At 38.9% G+C, this 22,753-nt stretch overlaps 1 protein-coding gene across 6 annotated transcripts in view; it reads right to left on the reverse strand.

The window, feature by feature from the left end:
• Positions 1-22,753, reverse strand: part of NUMB (NUMB endocytic adaptor protein) — a 173,501-nt gene that overhangs the window by 79,805 nt on the left and 70,943 nt on the right. For 5 of the 6 annotated variants that reach the window (XM_081229754.1, XM_081229755.1, XM_081229759.1 and 2 more), the window contains exon 3: positions 5,790-5,874. The exons of the other annotated variant lie outside the window; for it this stretch is intronic. The gene's annotated coding sequence lies outside the window, so the exon portion shown is untranslated. The remainder of the gene's footprint in view (positions 1-5,789; positions 5,875-22,753) is intronic. 6 annotated transcript variants of the gene reach the window in all.

Here is a 22,753-nt window from a genome sequence, read left to right on the forward strand (position 1 = left end):
TATCTGTGCACTTTCTGGGGCCAGATTCTTCAACTTTCTTTGGTATCTCAAAGGATTCTGTAACTACCAAAAATTTAAGAACCACTGATTTAAACAGTATTCCATGATCCTTATCTATTATCTGACTTTAATTTCTGATTTCTGCTTTACTAATTTTCATATTGTCCACAAAATTCTCCCTTTTGATACATGGCTTCTTTACTCACTCCTTAAAAATAGTGGAAAACTAGAGATTCATAAAATGAGGAAAGACCCTGTCTACTTAAAACTGCAGTCAGGGACTTCCCTGGTGGTCCAGTGGATAAGACTCTGCACTCCCAGTGCAGAGGGCCCGGGTTCAATCTCTGGTCAGGGAACTAGATCCCGCATGAACGCCACAACTAAGAGTTCGCATGCCGCAGCGAAGATCCTGCATGCTGCCACTAAGACCCGGAGCAGCCAAAATAGATAGATAGATAGATAGGTAAATTAAAAAAAAAAAAAAATTGCAGTCAAAGTTGGTTTCAAAAGCTGAACCTATATATATTTAAGAAACATTTAAAAAAGCAAGCTATCTCTTCTGAGAGTTTTTCTTTCAGTTACACAACCAATTTTATCTTTTAGTTGATCACTTGCCTTTCAACTGAGAAAGCAATTGGTGAACTGAATTTGCGGTTCAGCTATTCTTACCTTTCTTTTAAGGCATGTTGAGACTTAACAGATAAAAATACATATGACCATCACCCCTAATCCCACAACACACATACACAGAGACTGACTTCCTAAGATGCTGTTCCTTCAAGAATTAAACCTTTACTTATAGAACAAAATTGTTTTGCTCTGATAATAGCAAGGACTGATTTAGCAAGGAACATCTTGATGAAAAAGGGCAGAACTGCTGAGAATGCTAGCCTACTTTTCAACTGACTTTCCTCCTCTAAGCATCTGTCAAGTGTGGGATAAGAAAAAGGTGCTGCAATCTGGAGAGGCAGACTAGAATAAAAATATATTTGGTTCCAAGAATTTTTTAAAAAGAAATGCCACTGGAAAAATGATAGACATAAGGTTGAAAACAGCTCTGCTCTCCTTTACTGACAAATAACTTCACAGATTATCTACACATATCATCTCTTCAATTCTTTAACCCTCTACAATCTGACTCCTTCCTTTCCCTCACAACCCTCTCCCTTCATCCAAGCCATCAACAAAAGACTTGTAAATATATCTTAAATCTGTCCACTGCTCTTCACCTCTACCATCAGAACCATGGTCCAAGATTACTTCATATCCTACTTGAACCACCATCAACTAGTACTCATTTCTATTTCCTCTGCTGTCCCCTTCTAATCAACTATGTACAAAGTAGCCAGCGTAATCTTTAAAAATGGACCATGGCACTGAGTAATAGTTCCATGGCTTCCCAATGCATCTTCAAATTAAATCCAAACTCTCAGCATTCAGAGAGTCAGTATAGCACAAACTGCTCAAGAAGTGCTTGGAACAGTGGCCAGCACTTCACTAATGCGCAGCAGATGTTAGCGTATTAAGGTATAGCCCCTGCCTGCTCTCCTACCTCGAGGTGACACTCTCCTCAACTAACTAGTATTCTTTCAGTTAACTGCAAGCTCTTTCCCACTTTGGGCCTACTGTTTCCCACTGTCTAAAATGCTTTTGTTTTTGGGACCTCCCTGGTGGCCCAGGGGTTAATACTCTGTGCTCCCAACACAGGGGGCCCAGGTTCGATCCCTGGGGTGAGGGAATTAGATCCTGCATGCCACCAACTAAGACCTGGCACAGACAAATAAATAAGTATTAAAAAAACAACAAAAAAAACCAAAAAAACTTCTGTCTTCCACTCATACTTCAAGTCTCAACCTAAATGTCACCTCATTGATGAGGCCTTCTTTTCCTCTTTCTAAATACAATCCCCTATAGTTCTTTTTTTTTTTAACACCTTTATTGGAGAATAATTGCTTTACAATGGTGTGTTAGTTTCTGCTTTATAACAAAGTGAATCAGTTATACATATACATATGTCCCCATATCTCTTCCCTCTTGCGTCTCCCTCCCTCCCACCCTCCCTATCCCACCCATCTAGGTGGTCACAAAGCACTGATCTGATCTCCCTGTGTTGTGTGGCTGCTTCCCACTAGCTATCTGTTTTACGTTTGGTAGTGTATATATGTCCATGCCACTCTCTCACTTTGTCACAGCTTACCCTTCCCCCTCCCCATATCCTCAAGTCCATTCTCTAGTAGGTCTGTGTCTTTATTCCTGTCTTACCCCTAGGTTCTTCATGACCTTTTTATTTTTCCCTTAGATTCCATATATATGTGTTAGCATACGGGATTTGTTTTTCTCTGACTTACTTCCTCTGTATGACAGACTCTAGGTCCATCCACCTCACTACAAATAACTCAATTTCGTTTCTTTTTATGGCTGAGTAATATTCCATTGTATACATGTGCCACATCTTCTTTATCCATTCATCTGTTGATGGACACTGAGGTTGCTTCCATGTCCTGGCTATTGTAAATAGAGCTGCAGTGAACACTGTTGTACATGACTCTTTGAATTACGGTTTTCTCAGGGTATATGCCCAGTAGTGGGATTGCTGGGTCATATGGTAGTTCTATTTTTAGTTTTTTATGGAACCTCCATACTGTTCTCCATAGTGGCTGTATCAATTTACATTCCCCCCAAAACACTAAGCCCACACCTCTCCTCCCAAAACACTAAGCCCAGAGAGTCAAACAGAAATTCAACCAAACTTTCAAAAAATAGATCATTCCAGTCTTTACTTTTTTTCTTTTATTTTATTTTTGGCTGCGTTGGGTCTTCATTGTTGTGAGCGGGCTTTCTCTAGTTGTGGGGAGCGGGGGCTACTCTTTGTTGCGGTGCGCGGGCTTCTCATTGCAGTGGCTTCTCGTTGCGGAGCATGGGCTCTAGGCACACAGGCTTCAGTAGTTGTGGCTCGTGAGCTCTAGAGCACAGGCTCAGTAGTTGTGGCGCACGGGCTTAGTTGCTCTGCGGCATGTGGGATCTTCCCAGACTAGGGCCCAAACCTGTGTCCCCTGCATTGGCAGGCGGATTCTTAACCACTACACCACCAGGGAAGCCCTATCATTCGAGTCTTATACAAATCCTTCTGGGAGGTGGGGATGGGGGGGGGGGTTAGTTCCCACCTCATTCTTTAAGGTTTGTGTAATCTAGATACCAAATCAAATAAGGGCAATACTATAAGAAATAAAAATTAGGGACCAATTTCATCTGTGAACACACATACAATTCTAAATGAAATATTAATAAGTTAAATTCAACTACACTTTTTTTTTGGCCACTCCATATGGCATGTGGGATCTTAGTTCCCTGACCAGGGTTCGAACCTGCACCCCCTGCAGTGGAAGTGTGAAGTCTCAACCACTGGACCACCAGGGAAGTCCCTCAACTACATATTTTTTTAAAAGACCATCATGATTAAGTTGGGTTCATCCCAGCAATGCAAGGGTGATTCAACATTAGAAACTTGATAAATGTTATTCATCATATTAACAGAATGAGGACAACCACATGACCATCCCACAAATGTAGGAAAAGCATCTGATAAAATTCAATACTCATTCTTCACACACATACAAAATCTTAGCCAAATAGCAACAGAAATACCTTTAACCTACAGAGTATCTATCAAAAATCTATAGCAAAGATTATTCTTAATGGTAAAACATAAGGAGCGCTTCCTTTTAAAAACTAAGTGCAATATAAGAATGCCCACTGCTAGGACTTCCCTGGTGATCCAGTGGCAAAGAATCTGCCTTACAATGCAGGAGATGCTGGTTCAATCCCTGGTCAGGGAACTAAGATCCCACATGCCGCGTGGCAACTAAGCCCACATGCCACAACTACAGCCCGTGTGCTGCCAACTACAGAGCCCATGTGCTCTGGAACCTGTGCACCACAACTACAGAGGCCACGTGCCCTGGAGCCTGCGCACCACAACTAGAGAAGAGAAAACTCGCATGCCACAACTAGAGAGAAGCCCGCACACCACAACAAAGAGCCTGTATGTCGCAACTAAGACCCAACACAGCCAAAAATAAATTAAATAAATAATAAAAAATTAATCTTAAAAAAAAATTTTTTTAAAAGCAAAAACAAAAAACAAATGCCCACTGTTAACACTTGTATTGAATACTGTAGTCAAAGTCCTAACTAGCATAGTAAGGCAAGAAAAAGAAACACTGTAAGCATTGGAAAGGAAGACACAATTATAATCATCATACTTTAGTAACTAGGTACTAAACATAGATCTATATACCAAAAAAGCTTATATCAGCAAACAGAAAGTGGAAAAAAAGAGGAAAAACATACTATTTACAATAGTAACAACAAATAAAGTATCTAATAATTAACTTTAAGAGATGATTTGAGAGACCTTTACAGAGAAAAAGAAACTTTACTGAAAGATATTTTTAAATATCTAAATAGCTAGCAAGATATAGTATGTTCAAAGAAAGGAAGGCTCAATATCATAAAATAAAGAGAATAAAGTAAATGCATGTGTAGATTAAAGCTTCTGGAATCTTGGGCTCATATATAAGCAAGTCCCATTTTTAATAACAGCTTTTGAATTTTTAGGTAACTTGACTCAAATTACTCACTTTGATGGATATTTTTGCAATTGGTATAAACTTATTAAGCACTAATTATATATACTTTTTAACTAATTGTAGCAAGAGTTGATATCACACTTCAGAATTCTGATAGCTGCAAGGAATAAGTATGAGTGAGGACCATATGATCGGTACATGGCTGAGTTCTAGTTGAATGTGCTGTGGTCCCACTGATTCAAAGGTCATTCAGTGTGCACAATCACCACAATGTAAGTTCTAATAACCACTCCTGCAAGTGAAGAAATGTTGCCAACATCTTACATAACACGTAAAGTTTTCATTCTTGATAATTATCTGTGAACGTTGCCAAAACACCATCTCCTTAAAAGTCACCTAAAAATGTAAACATTTATTTTGAATACAAATTCCTCTTACAAGAGGAAAACAGACTAAACACATTCATCATACAATGATCATATTGAGCTCAAAGGGTACCACTAGTGGACCTATGTGTGGTGCTTACACATACAGTACCCTTTGTACATGTGAGACCGACAAGCAGTTGCCCAGTCTGCTTTTATAATAGATCTGAACTTGATCAAATGAATGATTTTCTTTAGGTCTAACTCATTCAATTTTAATTTTGGTTTACGTAGATTTCATGAGCTGCTTAAACTTTGCTTTATCCAAATTTCCTAATAGAGTATTAAAAATAATGATCATCTGTTTTACTGGTTGCTAGGAGATGGTAATACTAATAGTTAACATTTATTGAATGCGTAGTGTGTGGCAGGCACTGTTATAAGTGCTTTGTATACAGTAAATCATTTAATCTTCACAATAACCCTCATCAGGTGGATAATATTACTATCACCATTTTACAGATAGGAAAACTGAGGTACAGAAAAGTTAAGTAACTTTCCCAACGTCACACAAGTGGAGACGCTTAGTGATTCATACCCAGGTAGCTGCCTCCAGAGCTCAGACCCTCAATTACTACATTATATTTCTTTCCACAATATTTAAAGGATACACAAAATTACTATGGATGAAAAAACTCACCATTAAAAAAATTATCAATAAGAGTTAAACGACAGTTAAGCAATATTAATATCAATACAACTTATCATAGGTTGATACTTCACAGCTATTTCAAAGTTTCATGGCCATGATTAAGAGTTTTGAAGTTGGACAGACCTGGCTCTGAATCTTGACTGTGCCCTTTACAAGCTGTGTGACTTTGGACAAGTTTCGTAACTTCACCAAGCCTCAGTTTCCTCATCTGTAAAATGAGAATAATAAACATCTCACAAAATTGTTGTTAGTAACATAATTATTGCTACATTACATTGATATGTAAATCCAAACAAAACAACAGATACACAAAATAAAAAAAGGAGGTTCACAACTTCCCCCAGAAATCAGGGCTTTATTATAAATAACGAAGATGACCACTCCAAGTCACCACAGCAACTCTAAGACTCACATACAAACAGAACCATAATACCCTCTAATTCATAATAAATAATTCCCCTGGATAAAAGTCAAATGCCTAGAGGTAAATTACTGAATCTTTGAAATATAAAATACCATATATACATAGAGAAAGAGACAAATAGATAAGACGTTGTTTGTTGACAACGACTCCCACGGATCCCATTCCGCGCATACACTTTCTAAGACTAGTAGTATTCAAGGGGCCCAAAACAGGAAGAGCGGTGTCAAGGAGTGATTCCTGGCACTGGTAGGAAGAAATTTTTTTAAGAGAAAAACAAAAAGAAATAAACATGTCATCAAAGTAGGGTACAACTATCGTTACCACCAAAGACTGATTGTGTCCCTTTACACCTGGCATTTTACACTAGTCAAAACAAGTGTAACTGTCACTACTGCTGTCTTTAGAACCTCAATAAAATGATTTTACAATGAATAATGAGATTTCTATCAATACCTGCATTTACCAATAATACATCCATCTGTGATAAGGTTAGGTGTTTCTTTGACGGGGGTGATTTTAGCAATACAATACAATGATCTTTTTTTTTTTTTTTTTACAAATATCTTTTCATGGGCTATGAATGTTATCATAAATTCCTTTTTTCTCAAATTTATTTAGGGACTATTTAATAGACTTTGCTGATACTAAGTCACTTGCTTGATCACATGCATTATTTTTGGATACACTGCTGGATTTTATTTTATTTTATTTATTATTATTATTTTTTGCGGTATGCGGGCTTCTCACTGTTGTGGCCTCTTCCGCTGCTGAGCACAGGCTCCAGACGCGCAGGCTCAGTGGCCATGGCTCACGGGCCCAGCCGCTCCGTGGCATGTGGGATCTTCCCAGACCGGGCACGAACCCGTGTCCCCTGCATCGGCAGGCGGACTCTCAACCACTGCGCCACCAGGGAGGCCCTACAGTGAGCATTTTAAAAAAGGAAAAATAGGAATTATATTATACAAAAATCCTATAGGATAATTTTGTTAAACAGCTCATCAATACTATCATCAGGGCTTCCCTGGTGGCGCAGTGGTTAAGAATCCACCTGCCAATACAGGGACACAGGTTCGATCCCTGGTCCAGGAAGATCCCACATGCCACAGAGCAACTAAGCCTGTGTGCCACAACTACTGAGCCTGTGCTCTAGAGCCTGTGCTCTAGAGCCCATGCTCTGCCACAAGAGAAGCCACCACAGTGAGAAGCCCACATGCAGCAATGAAGACAAATGCAGCCAAAAATAAATAAATAAATATATTTAAAAAAAAATACTATCATCAAGGTGAGTTTTTATGAAGGTTACTAGTCTAAAATATGAATTATATTAATTATTAAAATAACGTATTACATAAAAATAATTATTAAAATGACTGTGTTCACTGTAGCTCAAAGATTTAATAAGGAAAGAACTTCCATCCCCCAAAATATCCCCTTTTAACAAATAATTGCAAAAATGGCCTTCAAATTTTCTTAATAAATTTGTAAAATTACCTGTCTGGAACAAAGGCCATCTAATTTTTATAAAGCACCTTTTTAAAGAAAACTTATTAGTTATATAGGAAATGTTCAGGAAATCCTTAAACTACCTATTTTATAAAAGTTTAAGGAAATTAACATAGGACATGAGGTGCTCGAGGTTACTACGCCAGGACGGAAATACAAACAAAAAAATCAGGTCCTTCGACTCTGTATTTTAACAATTTGGAGTTTTTCTACCTGATCAGCATTTCCTTCACTACTCTACTTTCTCTAAGTGCTGAGAATAACTTTTCTGTCCTTTTCATGAGTTCTACAAATCACTGATAAGGTCAAGTCGGTTCAATCACAACTCAAATATTTTAATTTAGGAATTTTTAGGTAAATTTTTTATGTAACTTAGAGAAAATTTGCAAATATCACTAATTATTTACATTTTACCCCATTTGCTTTGTCAGTCTCTTTCTTCCTCACACATTTTTTTCTGAACCACGTGAGAGTGAGTTGCAGACACTATAGCATTTCGGCCCTCAATATTTTCAAGTAGTTTCCTAGGAACACAGACTTTCACTTAGATAACTACAGTATAGCTAACCAAATCAGTATTGTGTCAATGTTAAAATTTCTACTATATAATTACAGCCCATATTCAAATGTCATTAACTGCCTTAAAAATGTCCTTTAAATGTCCATTTAAAAATGTCCTCTGATCTCCCCAGTCCAGAATTCAATTCAGGATCATGTACTGCATTTAGTGGTAATGTCTCTTTAGAATCCTACCATATGGAACAGTTCCTTAGTCTATGTCTTTTAAGACTGATTTTTTTTTTTTTTTTTTTTTTGCGGCACGCGGGCCTCTCACTGTTGTGGCCTCTCCCGTTGCGGAGCACAGGCTCCGGACGCGCAGGCTCAGCGGCCACGGCTCAGTGGCCATGGCTCACAGGCCCAGCCGCTCCGCGGCATGTGGGATCTTCCCAGACCGGGGCACAAACCCATGTCCCCCGCATTGGCAAGCGGACTCTCAACCACTGCGCCACCAGGGAAGCCCAAGACTGATATTTTTAAAGAACACAGACCATTTATTTTGTAGAATGTTCCTCAATTTAGGTTTGTCTGATGGTCTCTCATGTTTAAATTCAGGCTATGCATTTTTGTAGGAATGTCCCAAAGTCATGGTAGGTGCTTCTCACTGCATCATATCAGAAGCTGCAAGAGGCTAGTGGGTTACCAGTGATGCTAACTTTGATCACTTGGTTAAGGAGTATCTGCCAAGTTTCTCCACTGTGAAGTTATTGTTTTTCTCTTTGTAATAAGTAAATATTTTGTTAGGAACTGTCTTGAGACTACGGAAATATATTCCTCATCAAACTTTTACCCCATAGTTTTGGTACCTGCATAAGATTCTTGTGCAAAAGTACTATTTTAATTGTTCCAAAATGGTCATTTTCTAATTCCAACAGTTCTATGCCTATTAGCCATTTTAATGAATAACTTTCACTTCTCCCCAACTTAGTAATTTATTCATTCACTTACTTATATTTGTATGGTTCTTATTTTTTCAATGGGTTATAATCTATAACTATCATTATTCATTTGGCCAGTGGATGCTTCTCCAAACTGGCTCCTGTTCCTTTTGACTGTCCCCACCATTCTTTGACTATCTCCTTACTTTCTGAAACAATAATATGTTCCAGCCTCCTCTTGTACTTTCCCTGATCCAGTTCCTCCTGGGATCAGGAGGGATCAGCCATTTCTCCAAGGAGCTGTGGTTTCCTTTAAGTGGAGAATGGTTTTGAAACCAGCATATGGGAGTTAGGTGTGTTCACTGTAACTGCTTCTAGGCCTCTTAGCAAACAAAGCTGGAATATACACAAATACACACATCTACGCATATGCATACACATATATATGTATACATACAAATATACACATATGTCTCTAAGAGAAAGATACGTAAGTGTATATATGCATACATGTATGTTTCTCTGTCTTTATATAAATAAATGTTAAAAGCCATGAGTTCACAACCTCCGATTCAAATCCAGCATCACAGGGTTCACTGGAGTCTTTTCTTCCTTATATCTAAAACTCCCTTCTCCAACAATGAAAAACCTGGCTCCCATTTTCCTCAATACACTCATTCATTTGTTGAGTCTTAAAATAGATAGAAAATAGTTTCAAAATTACCAATTCACACCATTACAAAAAACAGCCTACAAATTAGGGTTTGTTATTTGTTTACAGCTCTTTTTATCTTGAATTTCAAAGTATAGGATGCTCAAAGGTTATTTGGCTTACTTTCTCCCTTCAGTGTGTTTATGTTATTAATTTGAAACACAGTTAGGTTCATTTGTTTCTGTTTATATTTTACGGTTTTATCCCAACTTTACTGATTTCCTTTTATGTTTTTAATATAAAAACATGTTATTTATGTTATTAATTTGAAACACAGGTTTATTAATTTGGGTGTTTATGTTATTAATTTGTTTATATTATGTTATTTAAATTATGTTATTAACTTGAAACACAGGTTTATTTGTTTCTGTTTATATTTTGGGGTTTTATCCCAACTTTATTGATTTTCTTTGCTGATTTTTTGTTTTGTTTTGTTTAGTATCTAAAACATTAGCATGATAATGTTCTCTGATATTCTGCACTGATATCACATGCAATGCTACCAGGGGTTCTCTCTCAACCAGTGATTGTAATACAACTTCATAGTTTAGAAAGTATATTTCCCATAAGAAATGAGCCTTTCTGTAGCCAATCACATGTATCTACCACCATCCCACTGAGGCCCAGCTGTTTTCTGGGAATTACTGTTTCTAGACATAGAAAGAAGGATAAAATGAAATGGGCAAACCCTACTCAAGCAACAGATATTACTTGTAAACCAGTTTTCAAACTATGCTATTTAGAGAGATGCCACAGGGTAGAAGAGGGCAGGACCCAGTGGGTAGAACTCCAGGTCCCTGCCCTGACTTGAATTCAAGATGCTATTGCTTTCACTGACAGAATATATTGAGCTTCAGTCTGAGATTTTGCTCATCCAATTCATTCAGCGAACATTCACTGAGTGTCTATGTTGTCCCAGGCACTGTTGTAGGTGCTTCAGTGAAAAAAGCCTTCAAGGGACTTACAATTCTAGTTGTGGGAGAGATAAACTATAAAACTAAGTAAACTGTATAGTTAGTTAAAAGATGAAAGTTATAGAAAAAATTCAACAAGATAGTCTGCAATATTATATAGCATGTCCAGTTTAGGTCTCACTGAAAAAAGAAAGCCTGCTTTTATATGAATACTTTTTTTAAGCTTGAAAGTCATTAGGAGAGAAGAAGAGCAATCCCGTTTTTCAGTTGGTGCTAACCTTATGCCTATAGGCCCAGGGACAGACCATGAGAAAAAAGTCATAAAACATTTTCCTTCCTTCTTTCACTGAATCTTAGCCAAAATCTAGAAATATTTAGGTTGGTTTTTCTCGATCCAGATCCTCTACTTTGTAAGTAATTACATATCTCTCCTAGATTCTGGCAAAGGGCTTTCCATCAATCTCAAACTCAAAATATTATATTTCTTTTTTTCTTCAAACAATTTTAGTGGGAAATTGATAGAGGCAATATCAGGGCTGTTAACCACTCTTTTAGACCTTTAATCCTAACCAAATCACACTATCACTCCCCTATGTTTACAATCAACGAAAGACTAAGCTAGCTAATCTTTCTCAGTTGTGCTAGACCATACCACTCAAATCCTAAACAACTGAGTTTGTTTGAACCTAAGTGCAGAACTTTATAATAACCACAGGTAACAGTTAATCAGCCCCTACCATGTCCCAGGTATTATTTTAAATGACTTATGTATATTACTTCTTTTACACTTCAAACAACCCTACGTGATAAGTACCATTAGTACATCCCTTTTATAGATGAAGATACTGAGAAATGAAGAGGTTAAACAAACTGCTCAAGGTTACAAAGCTTCTAAGTGATAGAGCTGGAATTAAAAAACAGGCAGGCAGTTAGTTTGTGCCATTAACTGCACATATTAAACTGATTCTCAAAAAATCTTTACATAATGTGCTCTAAATTCTATCTTGCTAGATTTAACCAATTCAGCCTATGGAGGGAAAAAAAATCTGACTTCAATGCTGTCATCCCATATATATGCTATTTTTCAAAGCTTCAACTGAATACTTGATCACCATGCCATGAAAGGGTCCAATGAAACTATTAATAAAAATGTGACCAGGAATAGTAGCAAATCAAATCCAACAATGTATAATAAGAGTAATACACCACAACCAAGTGGGATTATTCTCAGGTATGCACGGCTGATTCAACATTTGAAAATCATTTAATGCAATCCATCACATTAACAGGTTGAAAAGAAAAGTCACATGATCATATCAAGAGATACAGAAAAGGCATTTGACAAAATCCAACACTCATTCATGATAAAAATTCTCAGCAAGCTAAGAGTAGAGAGGAATTTCCTCAACTTAATAAAGAACATCTACAAAAACCTAGAGCTGATATTTTACTTAATCATGAGAAACTAGAAGGCTTCCTGAAAAGATCAAGAACAAGGCAAAGGGACTTCCCTGGTGGTCCAGCAGTTAAGACTCCGCGCTCTCAATTCAGGGGGCCCGGGTTCGATCCCTGGTCAGGCAACTAGATCCTGCATGCCACAACTAAAAGATCCTGCACGCCACCACTGAAAGATTCCACATGCTGCAACTAAAAATCCGCATGCCGCAACTAAAGATTCAGCATGCCGCAACTGAAGATCCCATGTGCCCACGTGCTGCAACTGAAGACCCAGGGCAGCCAAATAAATAAATATTTTTTTTAAAAAAGGAACAAGGCAAAGATGTCTCCTCTTACCACTCCTTTGTAACATCATATAACTCCTAGTTAACATCATTAACTAGGAAATGCTAGTTAATGGAATAAGACAAGAGAAGGAGATAAAAGGTATACAGAATAGGAAGGACAAAATAAAACTGTCTTTGTTCGCAGATGATATGATCATCTATATAGAAAATCCAAAAGAGTTGGCAAAAAAACTCCTGGAACTAATAAGCAATTAACTATAGCAAGGTTGCAGGATACAAGGTTAATATACAAAAGTCAATCACTTTCTTATAATATACCAGCAATGAACAAGTGAAATTTGAAATTAAAAATTATACATCTATATTAGCACCTAAAAAATTAAATACTTAGGTATAATTTATGGCGAATCTAATAAAATACGTACAAGATCCTGAAAACTACAAAATTCTGATGAACAAAGTCAAAGATCAACTAAATAAATGGAGAGATAATCCATGTTCATGGATAGGAAGACTCAATATTGTTGAGGTATCAATTCTTCCCTACTTGATCTACAGATTCAATACAGTTCCAATCAAAATCCCAGCAAGTTGTTTTGCAGACATCAACAAACTCATTCTAAAATTTAAAGCCCCAAATGGACCCACATAAACATTGTTAACTGATCTTTGACAAAAGAGCAAAGGCACTATAATGGAGAAAAGATAGTCTTTTTAATAAATGATATTGCAACAACTGGACAGCTACATGCAAAAAAAAATAATTTAGACACAGACTTTACACCCTTCACAAAAATTATTTCAAAATGCATCAGAGGGCTTCCCTGGTGGCGCAGTGGTTGAGAATCTGCCTGCCAATGCAGGGGACACAGGTTCGAGCCCTGGTCTGGGAGGATCCCACATGCCGCAGAGCGGCTGGGCCCATGAGCCACAACTACTGAGCCTGCGTGTCTGGAGCCTGTGCTCCACAACAAGAGAGGCCTGCGCACCGCGATGAAGAGTGGCCCCCGCTTGCCACAACTAGAGAAAGCCCTCGCGCAGAAACGAAGACCCAACACAGCCAAAAATAAATAAATAAATTTATAAAAAAAAAAAATGCATCAGAAACCTAGATGTAAACTGCTAAACTATAAAACTTGTAGAAGATAACACAGAACAAAAAAATCTAGATAACCCTGGGTATGATAATCACTTTTAAAATAAACCAAAGGCATGATCTGTGAAAGAAATAACTGATGAGCTAGACTTCATTAAAATTAAAAATTTCTGTTCTGCATAAGACACTGTCAAGATAAGAGAATACAATCCACAGAATGGGAAAAAATATTTCCAAAAGACACATCTGACAAGGGACTGTTACCCAAAACATACAAAGAGGGACTTCCCTGGTGGTCCAGTGGGTAAGACTCCACGCTCCCAATGCAGGGGGCCTGGGTTCGATCCCTGGTTGGGGAACTAGATCCCACACGCGTGCCACAACTAAGAGCTTGCATGCCGCAACTAAGAAGACTGCATGCTGCAACTAAGAGCCCACATGCCCCAACTAAAGAGCCTGCATGCTGCAACGAAGATCCAGCATGCTGCAACTAAGACCCTTCGTAGCCAAAATAAATATTTTAAAATATATATACAAAGAATTCTTAAAACTAACAATTCAATTTAAAAAATGGGCAAAAGACTTGAACAGATATCTCAACAAAGAAGATATACAGGATTTCCCTGGTGGCGCAGTGGTTAAGAATCCACCTGCCAATGCAGGGGAAAATGGATTTGAGCCCTGGTCTGGGAAAATCCCACATGCCGCAGAGCAACTAAGCCCGTGCACACCTACTGAGCCTGCGCTCTAGAGCCCGCGAGCCACAACTACTGAGCCCGCGCACCACAACTACTGAAGCCCTTGCACCTAGAGCCCATGCTCAGCAACAAGAGAAGCCACCGCAATGAGAAGCCCACGCACCATAACAAAGAGTAGCCCCCACTCACTGCAACCAGAGAAAGCCCGCGCGCAGCAACGAAGACACAACACAGCCAATAAATAAATAAATAAATAAATAAATTTCTAAACAAAAAGGAAGATATACAGATGGCAAATAAGCTCATGAAAAGATGTTCAAAATCATATGCCACTGGAAAACTGCAAATTAAAATGACAATGAAATACCACTACACACCTATTGGAATGACTAAAATCCAGAACACTGACATCATCAAATTCTGGCAAGGATGTGGAACAACAGTTACTTTCATTCATTGTTACTGGGAATGCAAAATGGTACAGCCACTTTGGAAGAGTTTGGCAGCTTCTTACAAAACTAAACGTACTGTTACCTTACAATCCAGCAATCCCCTCCTCCCAGGTATTTACCCAAAGGAGCTGAAAACTCTACACAAAAACCTGCACATGGTTGTTTATAAAAGCTTACTTCATAACTGCCAAAACTTGGAAACAACCAAGATGTCCTTTAACAGATGAATGGCTAAATAGTAAACTGTGATACATCTAAAGAATGGAATAGTATTCAGCACTAAAAATAAATGAGTTATCAAGCCATGAAAAGACATGGGGAAACCTTAAGTGCATATTACTAAGTGAAAGAAGCCAATCTAAACATACTGTATGATTCCAACTCTATGACATTCTGGAAAAGGCAAAAATATGGAGACACTAAAAAGATTGTCAGTGGTTGCCAGGGACTAGAGGGTTTTGAGGGATAAAGAGGCAGAACACAGAAAATGTCAGGACAATGAAACTATTCTATATGACACTCTAATGTTGGATATGCTATATATTTGCCAAAATCCATAGAATGTACAAAACCAAGAGCAAACCCTAATGTAAACTACAGACTTGAGGTAAGAATGATATGTAATGTAGGTTCATTGATTGTAACAAAGGCACCGCTCCAGTGCCAAATGTTACTAGTCGTGGAGGTTGTTTATATGTGGGGGCAGAGGGAATATATGAACTCCCTGTACTTTCTGCTCAATTTTGCTGTAAATCTAAAACTGCTCTTAAAAACAAAGTCTATTAAAAAATAGAAAAAAGAAAAAAAGACCAGACCCAATTAGGATACTTACAACAGGCCAAAAAGACTTCTCTCCAGGATCAAGTAGGCATGAAACCATATATGTTTGCCCTTTGTGTACAGCATTTTACCCAGTTACCAACTCACCTACCTGAACTATCAAGAAGCCCACATTTTGGGTGGAGGTAGAGAAACAGGTGAAAGGGATGAAGAAGTACAAACCTCCAGTTAGAAAATATACAAGCTGCAGGGATATAACATACAGCATAAGGAATATGGTCAGTAATATTATAGGACTTCCCAGGTGGCACAGTGGTTAAGAACCTGCCTGCCAATGCAGAGGACATGGGTTCAATCCCTGGTCCAGGAAGATCCCACATGCCGCAGAGCAACTAAGCCCATGTGCCACAACTACTGAGCCTGCACTCTAGAGCTCACAAGCCAGAACCACCGAGCCCATGTGCCACAACTACTGAAGCCTGCATGCCTAGAGCCCATGCTCTGCAACAAGAGAACCCACCACAATGAGAAGCCCTCGCACCGCAACGAAGAGTAGCCCCCGCTCGCCTCAACTAGAGAAAGCCTGAACGTAGCAACGATGACCCAACGCAGCTAAAAATAAATAAATTAATCAATTAAATAAATTTTAAAAATATATTACAATAACTATGTATAGGGACTAGACTTATCGTGGTGATCATTTCATAACGTATGCAAATATCAAATCACTGTGTAGTACACCTGAAGCTAATGTAATACTGTTCGTCAACTATATTTCAATTAAAAAAGAAACCCACGTTTCTATATCTTAATCCAAAAACTTGTCTCAAAAGAGTAACAGTTCCTCTTCCTATATTAGACAAAAACATCTAAGTGCTGCTTCTTAATTCTAGAATATTTTTTAATGCAGTTTGTAAAAAACATTGTAATTTGAACCAGAAAACATCATATGAATTGGGGACCGATTATAGGACAGATACTCTTCTAGACGTGGAAATAAGGCAGAGAATGAACCAAAGTCCCTATCCTCCTGGTGGTGTACTCTATTTGGGGAGACTGTGAAAATAATAAAGAAACAAATATATGTTATGTTATGAAGAAAAATCAAGCATGGTGAGAGGAAAGAAAGTGTTGGGGTTGGAGGGTAGATAGAAAGGACTCTCTTTTAAATAAAGTGATAAAGGAAGGCTTTGCTCATTAGGTTATACTTGAGCAGACAACTCTGAAGGTATTGAGTAGCGAGAGGGTAAGCCCAAGTAGAGAGGTGGGAGAGAACATTCCAGGTCAAAGGAACAAGTGCACCAGTCCTGAGGCAGAACTATATTCTCTGTGCTAGAGAAGAGCAAGGAGATGATGTGGCTGCAGCTCCCACAGTGCAGGGAAGGTAGACACTGAAGTCAGAAAGGAAGCCAAGTGCTTCAACGGGTTTCACAGGATATTTGGTCTATTCATCAGAAATACAATAAATCTTGGTCTCCTATTCTTAGTAAGACAAGCCACTGGAAGGTTCTGAGCAGAGGAATAATGAGATTCATATTTTTAAAGGATCATTTTGGTTACTGTAGGTAAACAGATCATAAAGCTGAAACTAGTGAGGAGGCTATTAAAGCTGGAACTAGTTAGGAGCCTATTGAACTAATCAAGGTGAGAGGTGATGGTTGCTTGGACCAGAGTGATAGCAGTGGAGATAAGATAGGTCAGAGAGATAGGTGGTCCACTTCCTATCTGTGCCCTCAGCTCAAGAAGAGACCACACCTGGAGCAGCCGCTGCATGAGAAATCACCAAATGAATAAATTTACAATAATCCACAGTCATTTTCCAGGACGTGTATCTTAAGATATATCTTAAGAATGGAGCTGACAGGATTTTGTTGATGAATTGAATGTACAGAGTGAGAGAAAGTCAAGAATGAAAAATGACCTTAAGGTTGCTGGGCTGAGCAATCGCAGGCATGGAGTTGCCATCTACTGTGATGCAGAAGACAGAAGGTAGAGTAGGCTTAAGGGGGTAAATCAGAAGTTTGGTTGTTAAGCCTGACAAAATGTAGAAGTTTACAAATGAGGTAGTTATGTATTGTAACTACTGGTATATGTCATGTCCTATAGAGCTTAGATACCTTGAGAGCAGAGTTCATGGTTTATAGTTGTACAATAGTAAAAAGGCCTACCATTTATTGAGCACATTTATCAATTAGAGCTCATTTAATCCTTCTATTATTGCTTCTATTATTAGTATATAACACATGGGAAAATTCTGGTTCAGAGATATTAAATAATTCTATTCATCCTTCAGAGCACTGGTCAAATATCACTTCCTCAAAGTAGCTATCCTTGACCACCCCCATCATCTGAACTAAATCTCTATAATAAGCTCATAATACCCTGTACGTCTCCTCTACTGTTTACCACAATATAAATAAATAAGTGTGTTCTTGGTATCTCTCCTCCCTACAAGAATATAAGCTGCATGAAGGCAGGATACCCATACGTTAAGTTCACTACAACGATTAATATATGCTTTAAATCGTTTATAATATTGCTTTATTATTTTTTAAAATAAATTTATTTATTTATTTATTCATTTTTGGCCGCACTGGGTCTTCGCTGTTGCACACGGGCTTTCTCTAGTTGCAGCAAGCGGGGGCTACCCTTCATTGCAGTGTGCAGGCTTCTCACTGCGGTGGTTTCTCTTGCTGCAGAGCATGGGCTCTACAGCACAGGCTTAGTAGTTGTGGCACACAGGCTTAGCTGCTCTGCAGCACGTGGGATCTTCCCAGCCAAGGGCTTGAACCCATGTCCCCTGCACTGGCAGGTGGATTCTTAACCACTGTGCCACCAAGGAAGCCCTGCTTTATTATTATAAATTATTAATATTGGGGCTTCCCTGGTGGCGCAGTGGTTGAGAGTCCGCCTGCCGATGCAGGGGACACGGGTTCGTGCCCCGGTCTGGGAAGATCCCACATGCCGCGGAGCGGCTGGGCCCGTGAGCCATGGCTGCTGAGCCTGCGCATCCGGAGCCTGTGCTCTGCAAGGGGAAAGGCCACAGCAGTGAGAGGCCCGCCTACCGCAAAAAAAAAAAAAAAAAAAAAAAAAAAAAAAATTATTAATATTATTTAATAAATGACTTAATAAATAGAGACATCCATTACAAATTATTATAGAGCAGATCAGACCAATTCTCTCGGCAAGATAAACTATAACAACAACAACAAAAAGAAGGCAGCCAGGAAAAAAAAAAAAAAAAAAGAAGGCAGTCAGGATGTAATAAGTCAAAATACCAGGGGCTTCCCTGGTGACACAGTGGTTAAGAATCCACCTGCCAGTGCAGGGGACATGGGTCCGAGCCCAGGAAGATCCCACATGCCGCAGAGCAACTAAGCCCACGCGCCACAACTACTGAGCCTGCGCTCTAGAGCTTGTGTGCCACAACTGCTGACCCCGTGTGCCACAACTACTGAAACCCACGTGCCTAGAGCCCATGCTCCGCAACAAGAGAAGCCACTGCAATGAGAAGCCCACGCACCGCAACAAAGAGTAGCCCCTGCTCGCCACAACCAGAGAAAGCCTGTGCACAGCAACAAAGACCCAACGCAGCCAAAAAATAAAAATAAAAAAAACAAAATACCAGCGAAAAAGGAAATGCATAGTTAAGCCTAACATTCTCCACTACTTTTTCCTCTTGAGGCAACTAGCTGCAGACTAGAGCTTTTAGCAGTCTTACAGGCCTGCAGAGACAGAAATCAGAGTTCAGGGCTTATCAAGACAAGCAGGATTTGAGGGGCTAAGATTTCAGAGAGAAGGCAACCATAGAAAAGTGAGTCTGGACATCCTGTACTGTTTTTGCCCTCAGGCTATTTACTGAATTCTAACCTGTGTGGGGCCAAGAGGCCAAAAACCAAGCAAAGTGCCTATTTTAAAGCAAAATGGTAAGTAGAATTTTTGGTAGTCTCACAATGCCAGGAAATGAAAAATTACAGTTCAGGGCCTGCCAAGATGGAGAGGCCCTGGCAAACACCACAGGATTCTATTTGATACCTCTGAAGGACAGTGCTCTTGGACTAAGGGGAAACTGGATTTAAACCAACCCTTAAGAGGCTTAAAACAAAGCCTCAAGTCATCTCAAGCCTGTACTGAATCAGGGTCATCTGCTCCTGCTTCTAACTACCACCAGAAGAAAATCAGATCCTCCCTAGAGAACAATATCACCATCAAGAGCCTCTATAATTTCTCATATATAATGTTTGACATTCATTTTTTAAATTGCCAGGAATCCTAGGAGACAAGACCGGATGAACGAAAGCCAAGAGAAAAAGCAGACAATAGAAAAAGACCAAAAGGGGATCCAGATATTATAATTATTAGACACACACTTTACAATAACTGTGATTAATATGTTCAGGAAAATAGATGACAAGATGAGAATTTCACCAAAGAAGTGGAATCTACAAAAACAAATGAAAAATAATTAAATTATAATTCTAGAACTAAGAAATACGTAATAAAAAATTAATAATAAAACAGATCCTTGTAACAGCAGATTGGACACTAAATGAAATAGAAAATAGGTCAACAGAAAATATCCAGATGAAGAACAGGGGGAAAAAAATGGAAAATACAGAAAGAAGGAAGGAAGGGAGGGAGGAAGGAAGGAAAAGAGAAGGGAAGGGAAGGGAGGGAGAGAAGGAGGAAGGGAGGGAGGAAGGAAGGAAGGAAGGAAGAAAATACCCAACAGCACATGAGAGATATATGGGATGCAGAGAAAGATCTAGCACACATCTAAAACCCCAGAAGAAAGTGAGTGCAAGAGTGGGGCAGAAGCAGTTATCAGAAGAAATATTCCAAACCTGACAAAAGACATCAAGCTACAGATTCAAGAGTATCTATGGAACTCAAGCAACTTAACTACAAAGAAAACTGCCTAAAAGGCCTTACTGAAAACATGAAAACCAAAGACATTAACTCTCTAACAAAAACAATGGAGTCAGAAGGCAATGGGATGATATACTTAAAATGCTGAAAGAAAATAACTACCAACCTGGAATTCTGTGCCCAATGAAAATATCCTTTAAAAGTGAAAACAAAATAAAAAGTGCTTTCAGACAAAAAGAGAATATTCACTACCAGTAGACTCACACTAAAAGAAAAAACTTATCTAGTGAAGTCAATCAGACAAAGACAAATATTACATGTTATCACTTATATGTGGAATCTAAAAAATAATACAAATCAATCTATATACAAAACAGAAACAGACTCACAGACATAGAAAACAAACACATGGTTACCACAGGGGAAAGAGGGGGATAAATTAGGAGTATGGAATTAACAGATACAAATTACTATACATAAAACAGATAAGTAACTATAGCACAAGGAACTATATTCAGTATCTTGTAATAACCTATAATGGAAAAGAATCTGAAAAAATATATATACATATAACTGAATCACTCTGCTCTATACCTGAAACTAACACAATATTGTAAATCAACTATACTTCATTTAAAAATTTAAAAAGAAATTATCTGTGAAGAAAGAAATACTCTCAGATGAAAGCATGATAACACAGGAAAGACTCAAGAACACCAGAAAGAGAAAACATGAGTAAAATTAAATAACTATGAATTATTTAAAACAATAATAAAATAAAAACAAAGCAAAAAAAAAAACCCAACACGAACAAATAAACAAAACCCAAAACAGGAACGATAAACGGAATCAAAGAGCTGTAAGGTACCTGTAGTGTCCAGAAAATAATAGCAGTAGACTGTGTACAAAAATGGCCACAATAGGGGCTTCCCTGGTGGCGCAGTGGTTGAGAGTCTGCCTGCCAATGCAGGGGACACGGGTACGTTCCCCGGTCCGGGAAGATCCCACATGCTGCGGAGTGGCTGGGCCCGTGAGCCATGGCCACTGAGCCTGCGCGTCCGGAGCCTGGGCTCCGCAACGGGGGAGGCCACAGCAGTGAGAGGCCCGCGTACTGCAAAAAAAAAAAAAAAAAAAAAAAAATGGCCACAATAATTCCTCCCATTCCTTATGCACACTCCTTTACAATGTGACTTTGCTACTCTTCCTATCAAGAGGTGGAATTCATTTTCTCTACCTCTTGAATTTGGGCTTGGACATATGACTTGCTTTGGCCAATGGGACATTAGAAAATGTGATACAGCAGAGACTTTAAAAGTGCTTGCACATTTCAATCTCTCTGCTACTCTTATAACATTGAGTCATCAGGTGAATGAATGTGCCTGCTGGAAAGAACACATGGAGAACAAACTCCCCACCCTTACCCTGGCCAAAAGCTTGCCAACCAACACACATATAAGTGAGGCTATTCTATACCATTTGGCCCTAGCCAAACCACCACCAGACTACGGAGACCAATACACCCCAAACTGACAATCCACAGAACCATGAGCTATTAAATGATTTATTTTAAGCTACTTAGCCTTTCATTAAGTAAAAACTAACTGATACAGCGCTAATATGTGTAAGTAGTCAGTGGTTCTCAAACAAGGTTGATTTTGCTCCCAGGGGACATGTGGCAATGTCTGGAGACATTTTTTTTTTTTTTTTTTTGCAGTACGCGGGCCTCTCACTGTTGTGGCCTCTCCCGTTGCGGAGCACAGGCTCTGGACGCGCAGGCCCAGCGGCCATGGCTCACGGGCCCAGCCGCTCCGCGGCATGTGGGATCTTCCCAGACCGGGGCACGAACCCGTGTCCCCTGCATCGGCAGGCGGACTCTTAACCACTGCGCCACCAGGGAAGCCCTGGAGACATTTTTGATTGTCACAACCTGGTGAGTGCTACTGGCATCTAGTAAGTAAAGACCAGGGATGCTGATAAACATCGTATAAGGTCTCCACAACAAAAAATTATCCTCCCCAAAATGTCAACAGTGCCCAGGTTGGGAAACAAAAAGTAAAGAATGACAGAATGAGGCAGACTTTAGAACAATCCTATCCAACAGAACTTTCTACAATGATGAAAATGTTTTATATCTGTACTACCAATATGGTAGCCACTAGCCACATTTGGCTAGTAAGCACTTGAAATGTGGCTACTTTGATGGAGGAATTTCTTTTAAATTTTATTCAGTTTTAATTAATTTAAACTTAAATAGCCACACATGGCTAGTGGCTTCTGTACTGAATAGCACAGCTCTAAAATTTAAAGCTAGTGATACTGAGAGTAGTGAAAATTAGGTTGGATAACAGTGGAAACAGGTTTGATAAAGTTAAGGCCACTTGCCTGCTTGACTTGTAGTCACTTGCTACAAATAAATATTCCAAACATTCTTCTTTGTTTCAATATCTATCAATTCTGA

Source organism: Mesoplodon bidens (assembly GCF_964165515.1).
Source record: "Mesoplodon bidens genome assembly, chromosome: 3".
NCBI classification, from domain to species: Eukaryota; Metazoa; Chordata; class Mammalia; order Artiodactyla; family Ziphiidae; genus Mesoplodon; species Mesoplodon bidens.